We start from the raw sequence: 14,303 nt of genomic DNA on the forward strand, positions 1-14,303 counted from the left end.
ATGGAGAAGCTCTATACAGTCAGCAAAATAAGACTGGGAGCTGACTGTGGCTCAGATCATGAACTCCCCCGGAAGGGGTGTTACAAAAGAGCAAAGTGAAAGCGGTAATGCCTTTTCTGGCCTAGGCCCTGAAGTTGCAAAACCACAATTTCCTAAGGATATACAGGTCAGTCCCACTTAAAGGTAGGAGGATACTATACAGAACATGAATACCAAGAAGCAACAGTCACTGGACACCAACTTAGAAACTGGCTAACACAGAGATGTTCAAAAATATTTCTAGAGACAGTCAAGAGTATGGTTTAAATCTATTTTTATATCTGATTTTAAAAGTATTTTAATTTTGTTGTTTGGAAAAAAATCTTTGTTATGTTAAAAGCACACAACTACAAACTATCAAATACATGACAACCAACAAGTCAGTATTTTAAAACAATTAGATAACACAGGGAATTGTTTATACAAGCATATTGTTGTTGTTTAGTTGCAAAGTTGTGTCCGATTCTCTGTGACTCCAAGGACTGTAGCCCCCCAAGCTCCTTTGTCAATGGGGTTTCCCAGACAAGAATACTGGAATGGGTTTCCATTTCCTTCGCCAGGAGATCTTACAGATCCAGGGATTGAACCTGCTTCTTCTGCAAGAATTGACAGGCAGATTCTTTATCACTGAGCCATTGCTGCTACTGCTAAGTCACTTCAGTCATGTCCAACTCTGTGCAATCCCATAGACGGCAGCCCACCAGGCTCCCCCGTCCCTGGGATTCTCCAGGCAAGAACACTGGAGTGGGTTGCCATTTCCTTCTCCAAAGCATGAAAGTGAAAAGTGAAAGTGAAGTCGCTCAGTTGTGTCTGACTCTTAGCGACCCCATGGACTGCAGCCTACCAGGCTCCTCCATCCATGGGATTTTCCAGGCAAGAGTACTGGACTGGGGTGCCATCGCCTTCTCTGACTGAGCCATTAGCTATCTGTATAAATTCCATGGGCAAGTGAATAAATATAAGAGGGCATCAGTGCAAAAACTTTATATTATAAAAATTGCCTGCTTTAGCTTATTATTTTCTTGGCAAACTGGTATAAAATTAAAAGTACAAAAAATAATTTGTTAAAAATTCAGGTTACTAACCAGTATATAGAATATATTTTTGAATAAAAATGTTTATGCATAGAAAAAAGACTGGAAGCATACAAATGACATTAAGAGTAATCTCTGAGTGTTTGGATTGGACACGACTTTTTCCTTTTGGCTTTTGTGGGTTTATTTAGGACATCCGCAGAGAACATGAATCAATCACTTTTATATTGAGAAAAGACTCATGTAAAAATGCTTATAGTCTATTTTTCTGCCTGGCATTAAGATATTTCTGTTACCTAAATTGCCTTCTGAAGAATTTTATTTGAGATCCATCACTCTTTCTTACAAACCAAAAAAGGATAAGTTACCTATTCTAACATTTATTCCTGAGGCTACTGGAAACTAATTGTGAATAGGTAAAATAAGAAGCAAATTTCATTTGCATTATTTTACTTTTATGTTCAATAAGGTCAAAGGTAAAGGTTTTGTATCTTTCTGGTCCATAAAATATGGATTGCTGTTTCAAAGTACATCAACAGTGGTAATAGCTACTCCCATTAGTCAGTCCTATAATCTTATGAAATATTGACATGATAAAACAATGTAACTGAGAAAAAAACCAATAGAGCACACATTTTATTGACAAATAAATGCAGAGGCTTAAATTGTCTCTCACCAGCTTTATACTTCATTGACACATTATCAGAAAAATAAAGATTCAAGCCAGCCAAGATCAATGATTTCAAAATGATTCTTTGGTGCTCCATCAGATAAAAAAACAAATTCAGTCCAATCATAATTCATATTTGGGTTCACGCCACCCTGACAGTTACATTTTATGGCAAAATGTACTTTAATTTTATATTCAAACCTTTTCCCAGATTTTCTTAGAGAATTCACTTTTTAATTTATGATACTTCCTTGCTCAATTCAAGCTTCATTCACTTTTAGATACTTTGGAAAGATAAATAACTGACATACTCTGCCATTCATGAGTAATGTACTGCCTGTAACTTAAGAAAATAAAATAGGTGGCCAAAGATATATATTTGTTTTAGAAATAAATATGTATCATATGTATAAGTAATAAAATAACAATAAATTATAAATATGTTATAAAGGTGCTTTCCTATTTTACTGGGTTTAAATTATATACTGTAATATATTGTTAGGTCATATACATTTTAAGAATGAAATACCTTAGCTGTGGCTTCTGCTGAATATATAAGTACATTTGACTGTAAAGCCTGCAAGTTTAGCCATATGTTTACATAGTATTACAGACTGCTGTTTCCAGTACATATCCATTAAGAAATATATTCTTTATTCTTTCTTTCTTTTGGTAAAATACTATATGTCATCAGAACTCTTAATCAGAACAATTAATAAAAATCTTGAAAAGCAAGGATTTATCCAAGTAGCATTTTAAACTTTTATCCATGTCCCAGGTTGTGGCATAATGAATTCAGTTCAGTTCAGTTGCTCAGTCATGTCCGACTCTTTGCGACCCCATGAATTGCAACACACCAGGCCTCCCTGTCCATCAAAAACTCCCAGAGTTCACCCAAACTCATGTCCATCGAGTTGGTGATGCCATACAACCATCTCATCCTCTGTTGTCCCCTTCTCCTCCTGCCCTCAATCCCTCCCAGCATCAGAGTCTTTTCCAATGAGTCAACTCTTTGCATGAGGTGGCCACAGTATTGGAGTTTCAGCTTTAGCATCAGTCCTTCCAATGAACACCCAGGACTCATCTCCTATAGGATGGACTGGTTGGATCTCCTTGCAGTCCAAGGGACTCTCAAGAGTCTTCTCCAACACCACACTTCAAAAGCATCAATTCTTCAGCGCTCAGCTTTCTTCACAGGCCAACTTTCACATCTGTACATGACCACTGGAAAAACCATAGCCTTGACTAGATGGACCTTTGTTGGCAAAGTAATGTCTCTACTTTTTAATATGCTGTCTAGGTTGGTCATAACTTTCCTTTCAAGACGTAAGTGTCTTTTAATTTCATGGCTGCAATCACCATCTGCAGTGATTTTGGAGCCCCAAAAAATAAAGTCTGACACTGTTTCCACTGTTTCCCCATCTATTTCCCATGAAGTGATGGGACCAGATGCCATGATCTTAGTTTTCTGAATGTTGAGCTTTAAGCCAACTTTTTCACTCTCCTCTTTCACTTTCATCAAGAGGCTCTTTAGTTATTCTTCACTTTCTGCCATAGGGTGGTGTCATCTGCATATCTGAGGTTACTGATATTTCTCCAGGCAATCTTGATTCCAGCTTGTGCTTCTTCCAGCCCAGCATTTCTCATGATGTACACTGCATATAAGTTAAATAAGCAGGGTGACAATATACAGCCTTGACATACTCCTTTTCCTATTTGGAACCAGTCTGTTGTTCCATGTCCAGTTCTAACTGTTGCTTCCTGACCTGCATACAGATTTCTCAAAAGGCAGGTCAGGTGGTCTGGTATTCCCATCTCTTTGAGAATTTTCCACATAATGAATAAGCTTTATAAAAACCAATAACAGTAATCATTTCTTGAGTGTTTTCTATGTGTAGGAACAATACACATACAATTAGTACTTCATCTAATCTCGTAACCCCCTGTCAAGGTAAATAACATTATCTCCACTTAACAGTTGATGAAACTCACATCCTTTAGGTGTATACCTAAAGCCTGGATTCTGAACATCACTTCCTTAAATACGGACCCTTAAGCATATTCCTCTCCATCTTAAGAACTGTGAGCCAAAGAGGCAAGTTATCTGCTCTTGATACTTCCACCATCCAAAGGTGGGGCAGACACAGAATAACTGCGAAAGATGGTCCTTATTCGTAAGTATAGGACAGGGAGACTCACTGCCATCACTGCTCCACTGCAGGTCTAAAATTAATACATCCTTTGATTGGACATTAGTCCTAGGAACTTTTTATTAATACTACGACCTTTAGTTCCAGCCTTGGGGTCAGATTTCTTTTTCCATAAAATGGAGCCCGTGTTAGCAAGAAGGAACCCTGCTTCCTGCCTACAGAGTCTAAAGCTCCCTTTTTCAATTTGTACTTACTGTGTCTGTCCCTTTCACTACAGACTGATCTAATTCTTTTAAAATTGTTGTTTATTTTTACAAATTAATTTATAATCCACTCTGTTAGACAAAAGTTGTCTTACTTCCATATCTCTCAAGATGACCCATTCTCTACACTTGGGTTTCCTATAAGGTTGTTATGAGATAACACCTTTAGGACCCTTAAAATTCCTACCATTTGAAGTGGTACTTCAAACATTTCTGAGGTCTTAATAAAAGGCTTCATAGTTACACTCTTGCTTGTATCTTTATAATTTTTTTAAATTATCCTGTACTTGATTTCCACCATTTGATTAGGAAAACATCTTCTAATCTGAGAACTTTAGAGAGTATGGAATAAGAAACAGTTTAGTGTTTAAACTTAGCAGTCTTATTCCTTAATGTTTCCCCTGAAATGTCTCTTGAAAACTCAACAAGCTCATTAGGTACATTTCCCATTTTGCACATGAATCCAGGTGTTGATACAGTTTCCACCACAATATAACAAGAGCTCTTCATTTTCAGCTTTCAGTGTCATTCTCTTCACTTTTTTAAAGACCTCACCAATAGCTTCTTCCAGGGTCCTAAGACTTCTGCAACCCATATACCCTGTCAAAATCCTCCTAGAGATCCCTCATGTTTGCACTAAGAGTGTCCTCACGGCCCTTCAAACTCCACCTGTTACTCAGTTCCAAAGCCACTTCCATACATTTCAGATTTTTTTTAACTTTACAATATTGTATTGGTTTTGCCATATATCAACATGAATCCGCCACAGGTATATACGTGTTCCCCATCCTGAACCCTCCTCCCTCCCCGTACCATCCCTCTGGGTCGTCCCAGTGCACCAGCCCCAAGTATCCAGTAACGTGCATCGAAGCTGGACTGGCAACTCGTTTCATATATGATATTATACGTGTTTCAATGTCATTCTCCCAAATCATCACACCCTCTACCTCTCCCACAGAGTCCAAAAGACTGTTCTATAACAATAACCCTGTATACGAGACAGCAAAAGAGACACTGATGTACAGAACATTTCAGATTTTTGCCATGGGATCTCCTCACTACATTACAAAACATATTCCTATTATTACAGTTAAACACTTACTTACCCCAAACTTACTGGCATAAAATAACTGGTTATTGTGCTAACAGAAATACAATAGGACACAGCAGAGATGGCCTGTCACTGCTCCATGATTTCTTGGACATCATAAGGAAGACCCCAAGGTTAGAGGACAAAATCACCTGAAGGTTTCCAAGTCTTAACTATTTGCAAATTAATCCTGGCGCTGTTACCAGGGATATCAACACATGGCTTTTCCACATATCTTGTGCTTCCTCATAACATGTTTCATGGATTCTAAAGCAAGAGTCTTGAGAAAGAGCAAAGCCGGTCAGAAGTCACATCCCTTTTAATGCAAGAGCCCTTTTACTGAATTAGACGGAATGTCATGTTTGCCATTATCTGTTGGTTGATTACAAAAGTCCACCCAGTTTAAAGACGAGAGAAGAAAGACATCACCCATGATGGAATGGCATCTGTCTCATACTGTAAAAATAGGCATACAGGATGAAATATATGGAGATATGGCCATTATGGAAAGTGCAATCTGCTAGAACAAGCTTGGAGATCTGTTTGATTAGGAACACTTTTATTTCTATACACTATAATTTATAAGCAGCACAAAAATCACTGAATAAAAAGCATGGGGCAGATTAAAGACCTGTGTCTGCCCACAAGCTGGGTCATCCAGAAAAAGATTCTATTCCTCTGCAGGTCTCAGTATCATTACTTATTTAAAAACAGAAGTACTATTTATAAAAGATTTGAAACAGATGATCTCTAAAGTTCTTCACATGTCAAATATTCTATAACTCATCTATTTTAAAAGATGGGTGAACATTTTCCATCAGGTACTGTGTGATTCTTGTTCCTTGTGCTTCATGTCCAACTCTTTGCAACCCTATGGACTGTACCCTGCCAGGCTCCTCTGTCCATGGGATTCTCCAGGCAAGAATATTGAAATGCATTGCCATTTCCTCCTCCAAGGTATCTTCTCAACCCAGAGACCAAGTTTAAATACCAGAATCTTCACCTGTGAAATGACTATAACAATGTTTCCCTCTTAAGGTCATTATGAGAATAAAATAATATATGTAGAAAAGCTTAGAGTAAAACCTAAACTATAATAAGTACTCAATGCATATTGCCTTTAATTTAATCGAGTATAAAGTCACCATACTAGTTTGGGAAGCAAATGTTGTGAAAGAGGTGACTTTTATCAAAATGTTAACTGAGATGTGTACAAATTTAGTCTCAAATAAATGTGAATAGAAATTATTCTTTGCTATTTTTAATAGTAAATATTTATTGATATCAGGAGTGGTATTAAAGATTTACACACATTTGATGCTTACATAAACCTGTAAGACAGTTTTTAGAATTAAAAATTGCTACTTCTCCCTACCATATGAAATATTACCTTCTACATTGCTATATATTCTCCACACTTTTAATACTTTTTACTTTTCTGCATTACCAGATATATCAGGCAAGAATGGTTATGAGATACTGAGGGTTATTAATAGACATCATTAGTAATAAACTACAATGTTAATTTCATGCCCCAAATGCCTCTTATCTGCTCCTGATTGAAAAGAATTCCTTGTCTGGCTCTCTCAACCTCATGTCACCCCAGAGCACAGCCAAGGACTGGTTTCCTTTCTTAAAGAGTTAGACAATTTAAAGAATAGAAAAGGGCAACCTTTCCTTTTCAAATGAGGATTTCTAAAATTCGAGAAGTGAATACTAAAAGTAGAGGGACACAGAAAAATCTTGTCACATGATATCCTTATTTCAATCCTTGTTTCAATTACCAAGCTACGCTTTTCCCTTTAAAAAAAATGAGGTAAAATTAGTATATAATGTTATATAAGTTTCAAGTTACAGCATTATAATTCAACATCTGTGTCGAATTACACTACAAAGTGATAACCACCAAAGGTATGTTACCATCCATCACTGTACATCTGACCCCCTTCAGCCACTGTGAAACAGTACAGAGAACCACCAAGCTACTTTTCAAAAATACAAAAAGTTAAAAAAAATTAAACTGGTTTTATCACCATAGGACTTTTCAGAGTTAACATCTGAGAGTCTCCAAGGAGGGTTCATGAAGAATTTCACAGATATATTTAACCTTGAAATTCATCTCCTAAAGAAAATCAGTCCTGAGTAATGTTGAAGCTGAAACTCAACAATACTTTGGGCACCTGATGCGAAGAGCTGACTCATTGGAAAAGACCTTGATGCTGGGAAAGATTGGGGGCAGGAGAAGAAGGGGACAACAGAGGATGAGACGGTTGGATGGTATCACCAACTCAATGGACATGGGTTTGGGTGAACTCCAGGAGTTGGTGATGGACAGGAAAGCCTGGCGTGCTGTGGTTCATGAGGTCACAAAGAGTCAGACATGACTGAGTGAACTGAACTGAAATTCATTTTTATTTTTCTTCCTAGACTAGTATTCATTGGAATACTAGTTTTCATTCACAGAGTGTTGGGGTGGGTTTATCAAGAATTCACACAATGGTGTCAGATAAACAGATTTGGTAGAAATGGTAGTTTTGATTTGGAAAGACAGTAAGAGGCATGGAGGCATTTCTGCAGTAGACAGTCCTAGATTAGTTGGCAACTGGAAATATCCAGACGTTGGTATCAACAGCAAGACAATAATGTCTGCAAAGTGGGAACAGGAAGAGGGAAGCTACCCCAGGTAAGTTTACTCTGCTTTACACTATTTTCTTTCATCCTGCAAAATTCTCCAGGCTATTCAACTTATTCAACAAGTGAACTCTAAAAGTGCTCAATTGAGAGACTTCATCCACAGCCAACTAATCCTTTTATTCCAGAGTATGAACTATCATCAAAAAACCTGGGGCACAGACTAACTCAAGGTCAAGTAAGTTTTAATTTGTCACTGTTGATCAATCACAGGCACTTCCATCTCTTTTTATTAATAATACTTCTTTAAAGACAGTGAAACCTTCTATCTCATTTGTGACATGTTGGGAAGTAGAACCACTATCATACACTCACATCTGCCTTTGGTTCAGGTGGAGAAAGTGATAACATATGGACTTCCTAGCTGCTATCCTGCACTCCAGTTCAGTCGCTCAGTCGTGTCTGACTCTTTGCAACCCCATGGACCTCAGCATGCCAGGCTTGCCTGTCTATCACCAACTCCCAGAGCTTGCTCAAACTCATGTCCATTGAGTTGGTAATGCCATCCAACCATCTCATCCTCTGTTGTCTCCTTCTCCTCCTGCCCTCAATCTTTCCCAACATCAGGGTCTTTTCAAATGAGTCAGCAGTTCACATCAGGTGGCCAAAGCATTGGAGTGTCAGCTTCAGCATCAGTCCTACCAATGAACACCCAGGACTGATCTCCTTTAGGATGGACTGGTTGGATCTCCTTGCAGTCCAAGGGACTCTTAAGAGTCTTCTCCAACACCACAGTTCAAAAGCATCAATTCTTCGGCGCTCAACTTTCTTTGTAATCCAAGTCTCACATCCATACATGACCACTGGAAAAACCCCAGCCTTGACTAGATGGACCTTTATCCTGCACTGCGGGTCCATTAAGTTTTGACTGTTTACAATGATGAGCCTAATAAATCCACAGACAGCTCTTCTCTGGATTCTGTCCCAAAGTCTCCCTTATAAGAAAGAATGTAATGAATGGAGTCTAAAAGTTAAAAATAATAATAGTGACAATAAAGCTTTGGCTATAAACACTTTATTCTTCCTTTTCAAATAAAAACAAATGACATATTACTTGCAAAATTCTGGATTAGATACCAAAATTCTCAGAGACATTGAAGCTCACTGTATTCAGAGGTATTTGTTGTTATTTTTGTCTAGTCACTCAGTCGTCTCCAACTCTTTGAGACCCCGTGGACTGTAGCCTGCCAGGCTCCTCTGTCCATGGAATTTCCCAAGCAAGAATACTGGAGTGGGTTTTCAGTATACCACAGGGATTGAACCCATGACTCCTGCATTGCAGGTGGACTCTACCACCAAGCCACCAGGGAGCCTGTATTCAGGGGGATAGTCTTGGTCATTATTTAAAACACTCATTCACATAAGGATAACATACTCTGTCTATCTTTGACATTTTAAAATGTTCCACTTAATTTTACTTGATTAAAATTGTCATTTTTTTTCAGCCTTGCTCAGCTTTACATAGTTGATCTTGCCACATAAGGCTGTGAGTCCAAATAACTGAGAGGAGGAGAAAATTTTCAATCCAAAACAATTACATGAAACTTTCTTCTGATAGATAATTTTTAAAGTAAAATGCACTTAACAAAATGTCTATTTCTAATATACTTGCTTTTAGGCAAATTTCATAGAGAACTGGACCTTCAAATTTGGCAGGTACAGTATTTTAATAGTCTAATCATGAAAGAAAGCTTATGTGTTAGATAAAAATATTCTCAACTGACATTAGAAGACTTGGACTTTTATATGTATGTGTATATAAGACTGTGTGTGTGTGTGGCAGGGGGGGATTCTCCAGCACTTACTGAATGAACTTTAATATATATATATATATGTTTCTTTCCCAAATGGTGAAATCTGTGCTTAGTCACACCTCTAACTTACAGGTCTATTCATTAATTCATTCGGCAAATATTTACAGAATTATCCATTCTAAGCCAACTACTTGGATATTGATTGGGATTGAATAGAAATTCATTCATTCATTCAACAAATTCTATGAGCTTGGCTCCATGCTACATGCTAGAAACAGAAGGGTGAGTAAGATAAGATAGAGTCTGGGGAGAGTCATGCACAAATAATCACAGTGATGAACCCAAGAAATGAAAAAAAGTCTAAGCAACCAAAACCAAGACAATTAGGGATTGGACCAGGGCATTAAGTTAGTTGGTGAACCAGCCCGCTGCGCATACCTCCCAATCCTGTACAGAGGTAACAAAATTGATAATGTTTCCCACAGAGTTCCAGGTACTGGCCATGTGCCCATTTCACCCCTCAGATGATGATTCCATTTTACTCTGACAATGTCTCAAAACTATTCTGAAAGAGAAATCTTCAGAGGCCATGCAGAGCCTCCAGGCTTTAAACTTTCTGTTCCTACCCTCCTCCCCTGCCCCCCAAACCTGGAGGCACCTTAATTTTTAACCCTGGTATGGATGTGAGAGTTGGACTGTGAAGAAGGCTGAGCACCAAAGAATTGATGCTTTTGAACTGTGGTGTTGGAGAAGACTCTTGAGAGTCCCTTGGACTGCAAGGAGATCCAACCAGTCCATTCTGAAGGAGATCAGCCCTGGGATTTCTTTGGAAGGAATGATGCTAAAGCTGAAACTGCAATACTTTGGCCACCTCATGCGAAGAGTTGACTCATTGGAAAAGACTCTGATACTGGGAGGGTTTGGGGGCAGGAGAAGAAGGGGACGACAGAGGATGAGATGGCTGGATGGCAAAACTGACTCAATGGACGTGAGTCTGAGTGAACTCCAGGAGCTGGTGATGGACAGGGAGGCCTAGCGTGCTGCGATTCATGGGGTCGCAAGGAGTCAGACACAACTGAGTGACTGAACTGAACTGAACTGAAGGTCCCTGACCAGGTGACATGTGAGTAGTTAACGTCCTAGGGAACTATCACCAGATCACTGGTTTCCAAGCCTGGCGGAATACCAAAATCACCTGGGGGTGGGGGATGGGGTAGTGCTTAAAAACAAACATTTCCTAGAAACGCACAATCTAGCACAGAGATGATTAAAATATTGTCCCCAGTCCAGCAGTATCAGGACCATCTAAGAACTTACCAGAAATGCAGAACCTTGTCATTCAAAAAGGTACATGCACCCCTATGTTCACAGCAGCACTACTGACCATAGCCAAGACACGGAACAGCCTAAATGTACACTGAGGGATAAGGAAGATGAGGCACACAAACAGAACGGAATACTATCCAGCACCACAAAGAACGTGATAATGCCATTTGCAGCCACATGGACAGACATAGAGATTATCATACGAAGTGAAGGAAGGAAGAGAGAGACAAATACACAATATCACTTACGCATGAAATCTGAAATATGACACAAATGAATCTACCTATGAGACAGAAACAGAATCACGGGCATAGAAACAGACTAGTCATTGCCAAGGCGGAGGGGGTTAGGAGAGGGATGGAGTGTGAGGTTGGGGCTAGCAGATATAAGGCCTTATATAAAGATGGATAAACAAGGTCCTACTGCACAACACGGAGATCTATATTCAATATCCTATAATAAACCATAATGGAAAAGAATATCTTTAAAAATGTGTGTGTATAACAATCACTTTGCTGTACAACAGTAGTTAACACAACATTGTGAAGCAACCATCCTTCAATTAGGAGAAAGAAACATCCAAGAGAAGGAATCTTGGGCCACACCCCAGATGCACTGGATCAGAAGATCTGTGGGTGCAGCCTAGTGATCTGTGCTCTAATAAGCACTCTAAATGCTTCTGAGGTACTAACCATTTGATCTTGAATTTATGGGGTAGGCGCTAGGAATTATTTTTTTAGCACCTCAGGTAACTTTGAAGACAAATGAGTTTGGGAACCAAAAGGAGAGTACTCCTCATGGCTCCAAACACTATTTGGAATGCCTCAGAAAGGGGAGATAAACAATGCACAAAACAAAACAATGGAAAAAGCCTTGGAGAAGGAGAGAAATCTGCCAGAGAATTCACAAACTGAAGGGTATTGCTATCAATAGTAACACATTCAAAAGTTACACTATAAGATGTTTTTAAGAACACATTTATTTCACAAATTGAGCCTATTTTGACACCTACAAACCTAATCTTTTAAAGTTATCTATTCTAAAGCCATGATTTTTAAAATAAAACAATTTAAAGAATACATGCCTGAAATAGTTAAAAAAAGGTTCTGTTAAATAAATGTCCTGATAAAAAGAGAGCTTTTTATCTCAGATAAATGTGTGGCATTTTATTCTATTTACATTTAACACTAGCTTAAAGTATTACTGTATTTTAAATGTTTATAATATGAGTATATCTCTGTTAATTAAGCTTATCTGTGCTTTACATTGTTTAATAACTGAAAATTAATAGGAAGGAGGTAAGAGCTAGAAAGACCATCACACTCTTGATTATAGACTGCATATAGTACAGGTGAAAACAAAACCTTTAATGGTTATGACTTTTTACTGCTTGTTGACTGCAAATAGATATCCCGCAGAAGCATGCTAATAAGCTACACTGTGGAACCCAACAGACGCTTGCTAAATCCCAGGTCTGTGGAGCCCTGTGTTAAGAACATGGTCCCTCCGAGTCTTTTACAAGTTTCATGCCTTGTGTCTGGACTGTGTCAAGTGCTTTTCATGCATAATTCTCCACTCCCACCCCTACACACACACACACACAAATCCACTGTGGAAAAAAAAATCCACTGTGAGTGCTGGATCATTAGAATCCCTACCTCAGGTAAGAGAACTGAATGTTAAAGAGGCCAAGCCACTTGGCTGCCTCAGCTGACTCTAGGCAGACTTTATCCAGCCCACGTCTCTTCCCCTCCTTGGAGCCTAACAGAGAACTAGGAACACAACAGGTACCAGGAATGCTCGGCAAATGCAGGGCTGTTTTGTTCGCTGTGCACATGGCTTTCTGGCTGGCCTGGCTTAAGACTTAAAGAGTCCCAGAGTACTGAAAAGATGACATATTTCTAGTTTTAAAACTATACTCAACTATAAACTAAGCCTACGAAAGTCCAACAAGATTTTTATTTTTCTCATGACTACTACTCTGAGGCTTTGTTAAAAGAGCAAATGTAAAAAAATCTTTAAAATAAATGTTTATTGTTTTGGCTTCACTTGGTACACTAAAAACATGCATACAACATGATCCAGGGCTGGCCTATTTCAACCTGATTCACTGAAGAGAGTGTTAGACTTTTCTCCATATTTTTCCAACTCAGGGCTTCTCAGAAGTACGGCTGGGAAAGGGAAAAGGAAGTCTGTCTTTCTGTCGATCTTGGCTTTAATACATCCCTGACTAAGCTTCCACATATCACTAAAAATCTGCTAGAGCCTTGTCTCCTAAGTGTGAATATTCTAAAACCAATCCAGGTTTAACTATCTTAGTCAAAAAGATCTTGGGAGTCTCAGCACCACGACATTTGCTTAAGCATGGGAGCAAGCACTGTCCGTGTGTGTGTGTGTCTGTGTGTATCTGTATGTGCGTGTGAGTGTGAACTCCAGCTGGCACTGGTGCAAGATACAACTCCAAAGTTGTGAGCATAAAGCAGGCGACTACCATCATCAAGATATGCCAAGAAGAAGAAATCAGGCTTTGACAATAAACTGAATGTACAAGCCTGTCTGGTTTGGTTTTCTTGGGAAAACACAATGTCCTCACCGCAGCTTAGCACTCACTGATGTGGAGTCTATCAGTGCTTTGCCTGACCAACTCGCCTTCTAACACACCAGTTCCTAAATGTTATACACACCCTGGTGCTCCATCATGAACTCCTCACCTTGTTCTGAAGTTTCCACGGGAGACGTCTTTTGTGACAAGGGTGGGGAAAATGTAGTGAAGAGTTAAAAGTGAATCTCTTACCTCTTTGAACTGTTTTCTTCGCACTTTGTATACACAGATACACTTTTGATGTGTTAACTAGAAAATCTGACTAGAAAAGAACAAAGCAGCTGTCACTAGGAGGAAGACACTGACAAAAAAAAAACTACACAGCCCTTTATTGAAGAACTGTCAAGCCCATCCCACACTGCTGGGGTTGTCTGTGGCACTTATCAAAGACCTAGATCTGATGCAGGAAATTAAAAATAATAATAATAATAAATCTGTCCACTGGACATGTATTAAAGGAGTCTAAAATTATATTACATTTAAAATAACAAAAACTGATATTTTAACAATTCAGACACAATGTTGTTTTTATTAAATATATTTATATAGATATATACTTGTATATACATGTACATGCTTCTAACCACAAAAATACACAAGTATGCATAGAGAATTACAGTACACGTGTAAGGAACAGGTCTATATAAAAATTAAGAGCACATATATATTTTTCTCACTATGAAG

At 38.6% G+C, this 14,303-nt stretch overlaps 1 long non-coding RNA gene across 1 annotated transcript in view; it reads right to left on the bottom strand.

Moving 5' to 3' along the window:
• LOC104976682 (uncharacterized) overlaps nucleotides 1-14,303 on the bottom strand; it is a 692,169-nt gene that overhangs the window by 627,249 nt on the left and 50,617 nt on the right. Inside the window, exon 3 of the long non-coding RNA XR_003031815.2 lies at nucleotides 13,812-13,881. This is a non-coding gene — a long non-coding RNA (uncharacterized lncRNA). The remainder of the gene's footprint in view (nucleotides 1-13,811; nucleotides 13,882-14,303) is intronic.

This window comes from Bos taurus, chromosome 22, assembly GCF_002263795.3.
Source record: "Bos taurus isolate L1 Dominette 01449 registration number 42190680 breed Hereford chromosome 22, ARS-UCD2.0, whole genome shotgun sequence".
NCBI classification, from domain to species: domain Eukaryota; kingdom Metazoa; phylum Chordata; class Mammalia; order Artiodactyla; family Bovidae; genus Bos; species Bos taurus.